This window comes from Aplysia californica, unplaced genomic scaffold, assembly GCF_000002075.1.
Source record: "Aplysia californica isolate F4 #8 unplaced genomic scaffold, AplCal3.0 scaffold00395, whole genome shotgun sequence".
Classification (NCBI taxonomy): Eukaryota; Metazoa; Mollusca; class Gastropoda; order Aplysiida; family Aplysiidae; genus Aplysia; species Aplysia californica.
In genome coordinates, this window is record NW_004797665.1 from 334,999 (window position 1) to 340,413 (window position 5,415).

At 43.5% G+C, this 5,415-nt stretch overlaps 1 protein-coding gene across 1 annotated transcript in view; it reads right to left on the reverse strand.

Moving 5' to 3' along the window:
* The window catches only part of FUR (protein), a gene marked incomplete at both ends in the record, with an annotated part of 75,507 nt that overhangs the window by 44,258 nt on the left and 25,834 nt on the right, over positions 1-5,415 (reverse strand).

Below are 5,415 nucleotides of genomic sequence, written 5' to 3' on the forward strand. Positions count from 1 at the left end.
CTCGCTCCTGGACAGACACAAAGATAAAACCAAACACTCCCAATAAGACCCTCATAATTTGTAAACTTTTCTCTCTCTATTCGAACTTGGTACTTCCATGTTAAGGACGATCGTAACTACGCTGAGTGGATCAACCCAACCACATTGCGTCTTCTCAGTTTTAGTAAGTGTTTTACGGCACTTGCAACACAATAAGGTCACATAAGTGCCGAAGATTAGAGGTGTTACAAGAGTAACAAAAAAAAAAACCAACAACAAAGAAAGAGGGGAGATAGAGACGATAGATGTTTGATAGGAGAGAAAAAGCAAACCACACCAGACCACCCGCCAACAAACTACATTGCGTCTTCGCAGTACACCCACACTCGAAGGTCGGTTCCAGCTAGTATAGTTTTACTGAGTAAAACGAAGCACATCCACACAACAGCATCTATACAGACAAACGGTGGGGGGTGTCTTGTGGTCTAGAAGTAAAGTGTTCCTCTCTTATTCAACAGGTGCCGGTTTCGAAACCTGACAGCGACGGAACATTTTTTCTTCTTCTAAAATGTTCTCCTTTCATCCCCTTTCCTGCTCTCTAACCATGTTCTGTCGTATGCTTTCGTCTCCACTGGCCATATGCAGTTGCAAGCACCGTAAAACACTTATTTAAAAAAAAAAAGAGAAGAAAAAAGATCACGGGTCATCAAACTACGCCCTATGGGGTTTGTCCGTCTGTCCCGGCGCAATATGCCATCATGCGGTGGAAAATTTGGCAGATGTCGCGTTTGTAACGTGCACAGGTCAACAAAATAATTTAATCATTTCACTGCACTCGGCGGTGCAAATTAAACGTGCTTTTATGGACTTCATAACTAGACTACCAGCTAATGTATTTTGCGTATTGATAAATCAATAGGTGGGTTGTCTTTTATTTATTTTTTGATGTATTCAGGCTTGTATGGAACAGAATAGTTATCTGGTCCCAGCTCGGCATTCTCTGTTATCCGACCAAGGACCTTACAACAAGCCCAGTTTAAAAGAAAAAACATGGCGACCCTAATGCTATAATACAAGCAAACAGACAGGAACAACAGAGGGAAAGAAAAGAAGTAGGACTCGCCCGTGGCTGAACTACGATGCAGACAACAGTGGTTCGAACCCCCGAAGGGGATATTCCTAAACAAGGGTTGTCGGACAGTTTTTTTTCATAATTCCCCAACCACTTGAAATGTGAAAAAATGGTATTGGTTTGGCATCCTTTTCAACACGCTAAGGTTATTACTTAAGACACAAAACCTCCGAATTTAACGTCCATCTCTGATTGGGTCAAACCAAAGAGGAACATTTTTGTATAAGCCTAGTGCATTTTCAAAGGACACAACGTGGGTGGTTGGCGGGTGCTCTGGTGTGGTTTGCTCCTTCTTTCCTATCAAACATCTATTATTCTGATCTCTCCTCTTTCTTTTTTGCGTTTGTTACTCTCTTGTAACACCTCTAATCTCCTTGGCGCTTAAATGACCTTATGCAGTTGCGAGCGCGGTAAAACCTCTACTAAAACAACATCTAATCTCCGGCTCTTATATGACCTTACTGTGTTGCAAGTGCCGTAAAACTCTTACTAAAAAAGGACACAACATCGGGCCGAGTTGAGCCTCGAAAACCCCCCAACCCGCAGTCTCACGATGAGGAGTCTCAGGTCTACGCCACAACGCACGTCACTTCACCCAATAGGGGCCAATTCTAGCGAAGGCAAACTTCAAACCACTTTAGATCTTCGTTAAAAAATCTTTAAAAGGCGAAAATCCTGACATAAAACCACAGGTTTAATAAGCATGTGCTGGAACCTTAAATTCTGTCACCCAAGCGCAAATACACATTTTTAAAAAACACAAAAAACCCAGGGAAGTTAACAGTTCAGTCAAACAAAGGGTTGGGACATAATTACACCCAAAGCGCTCTTCGGTTAAAAAGCAATAGTTAAATATAGACAAAAGAATGAAAACGAAAATGTCAGAGATAAAAGGTTAATGACAAAGACCAGCAATCAAACGACACGACGAGGACCGGGGTTCTCGTGTAGGAAAAAAAATCGAACCAAATCGTGTGACTGTATCGATTGTGGCAACGTAATGATAACAATGGAAATAATGATAGTTCACTTTTTGCCATTTCGGTCTCACTCCCCCCTCCCTCTCTTTCCCCTCCCTCCTCTCTCTCTTCTCTCCCTCTTCTCTCCCCCCCCCTCTCTCTCTCTTCTCTTCCCCCTCTCCTCCTCTCCCTCTCTCTCTCTCCCTCTTTCTCTCTCCCTCTTTCTCTCTACCCCCCCCTTCTCCCTCTTTCTCTTTCTCTCCCTCCCACCCCCCCTCTCTCTCCCGATACAGCTGTAACTCGAGAAAGGCAATCTCGTGCAAACAATTAAGTCGAATCCCCTATATTTCCCCCCATCTAACAATCACGCCTAAATTTAGCGGTGGTAACGAGTTGTGTTTGTTTGACGGCGGCTGGAACATTTGGAGCGACTACTGAACCACGAGTCGTTTATCTTCTCAATGAGCTCGGAACATCCACCTTCCCTCCTCCCTCCCCAAACTCCCCAGACCCTAGCCTACAACATGCGCATCGATCGAATGGCACACAGCACACAAGATAAGGACAGAACTACTGTTATATTATTGAGGGAATAGGGGCGGGGGGTGGACGGAGGGGACGGATCTAGAGGTGAGGGTTGGGAAACGGGGGATGATTGGGAAAGGGAAGTTCAACAACAGTTTTAGTAAGAGTTTTACGGCACTTGCAACACAATAAGGTCATATAAGTGCCGAAGATTATAGGTGTTACAAGAGAGTAACAAACACAAAATAGAAGGAGGGAGAAAAGGACGATAGATGTTTGATAGGAAAGAAGGAGCAGGCCACACCAGAGCACCCGCCAAGCACCCACAAAGGGAAGTTCAGTTTTAGTAGCAGTTTCACGGTACATGTACGCACTTGCAACTCAATTAGTTCATATACGAGCCAAAGATTAGAGGTGTCACTAGAGAGCAACATACACAGAGAAGAAGGAGAGATAATGACGACAGATATTTAATAAGAAAAAAAGTGGAAACCACACCAGAGCCCCATGGGAAATTGGAGGAGGATTTGAATTGAATTTATGTTGAGAAAACGGAGGCAGACAGACTGTATAACGACAATTCAAAGCAGGAGAAACAAAATTAAATGGATAGAAAGAAACATAGCAGGGTGAAGGAAAAACAAAGCAATGTAGGACACATCAGTGGCGCACCTTAACCACCAGAGAGAGAGAGAGAGAGAGAGAGAGAGAGAGAGAGAGAGAGAGAGAGAGAGAGAGAGAGAGAGAGAGAGAGAGAGAGAGAGCAGAACACAACAAAGGAATACGGCCGCATTTGCTCGCTTTATTACTGTCAAACTGGAGTACCGGAAAATGATGCTCGGTCAGTTTGAGAATGAGAACAACTCCCCCCCCACACGACCCATAAATTTAAAAAAAAGCAACACACACAAAAGCAAACAGGCAAACCAATATTAAAAAGAGGGGCGACAGATGTACACATAGACCGACAGAAAAACAAGAATTAAATTAAATGAGAAGTGTTGGCTTCCACAAACAGCAGATTTAAACTAGTGCTGGGCGATTAGGTTCCCGATTATTGAAAGTTGGGAACCGTAGGAATCGACTGCGAACTCAATTACTTACTTTCCGATTAGGTGATTTCTTCCGGTGGTTAGACGGTTGGCTTCGAACAACTTTTCAAGATTTAGGACAACCTTGATTTCGGAACACTATAAAGCATCAACTTTTATTTTTCAAAAACAAATCCTTAAAAAATTTATTTTAGTGATTAAAGTAACTGGTTACCGTTGGTTTACGTAAAAAGGAGTCGGAACCTTTCTTCTGTAGCATTAACAAAGATAGTGAATAACAAGATGGGCCACTCAGCCAAAAAAGTGTCCGCAGGAAGTATGCTCTTCAGATGGCGCTGCAGTCTGTTTTGAAGCTCTCTTTCGTTTTTCCAGAAGAAGAATAGGAATAGCACCTCCTTGCGTGCGCAGATCGACTGCTGTTCATCAGCAGTTCGGGTACGTTCAGTGCGGAGTTTTAGTTTTTTAAAATTTTAATGACCTCTCGCCTTTCATTCTAAAGTCAACTTAAACGAAGAAAACCATCACCCTTTCCTCCGGTATAGAGGTTTTTTGTCAGCGTAACCATTAAAAAAAAAGCGTTCTTCCGAAATTTATCCCAAAACTTGCTAGTTTCACTTTGATTTTTAAAAACTCAAGTAGGGTAACTCTGTTCGCAAAGAGTGCGCTTTTGTGAAGAGGGCGCCACCAAATTTGGAGGACACTTTTTAAATTGGCTCAAAGAGAGAAGTGGCCCATCTTGTTATGTACTATCATTGGCATTAATCGTGGGAATCAGTTCCAGAATCGATTCTTCGCCCAGCTCTAAATTTGAAACCCCTCACACACGGGGGGTCACAGAGGAAGGTAAGAACAACGAGTAAGTCAAATACTAGCGGGATCTCCACAAGACTCCAAAAGCCACAGGTATAAAACTGACCAGAGAAAGGGGTGAGAGAACAACGTGATGGTCGTAAAGGGGAATGGAAAAGCTTGAGAAGGGATAAAAGCAGATAGGCGGCTGGGTTCTCGCGGTGCAGTCGTCTGAGATAGGAGGGTCAATAATATATTTGAGTGTGATTGTAGCCTGGTTCCTGGTACAAACGGCTCCAAGTCGAGACAGAGAACGGGGAGATAGAGAGGAAACGGGGTGTAAATCTGAAGCAAGTCTTAAAATGAATTACACGTACGCTCCAAACAGAAGTAATTGCATGGGGAATGTAATCGTAAAGCTCAGAAATGCACACAAAAATTATGTTTTTTATCTTGAAGAGAAGGTTGTTTTTTTCTTTTGGAAGGGATGAAATTTGGGGGAAGTGGTGGAGATACAAGTGATCCTTTGTCCCCTACATATCCAAAACTGTGTGTCCATCTCTCTAAATTTATCTAAATTATGTATATATGAGTGTGAGCGCGCGCGTGTACACACAAACAAACACACTCACACAACTACACGCGCGCGTGCACGCACAGTTGGGGGTAAAAGGAACTTACAACTTACTGTATAACCCTCCTTGGGGGTAACATAATAATATCTCCCCAACTCGATAGACAAACCCCCAGTAAGAAACAGCAGAGCTTGGTGAGACGAAAGCACGAAGGATGGATGACCCGGGCCCGCCGCCGAGACGGAAGCAACACGGCGGAAACAACAAGGAGACGTCCAAATATGACAGGAATACAGAGATAAAGGAAGCAAAGGAAAGCTTCAAGGCTGTCCGGAAGAAGACGTTCGTTTGTTTCCAGCCGTTTGCTAGTTTGCTTTTGGCTTTCTCCACCCCAACCCCCCCCC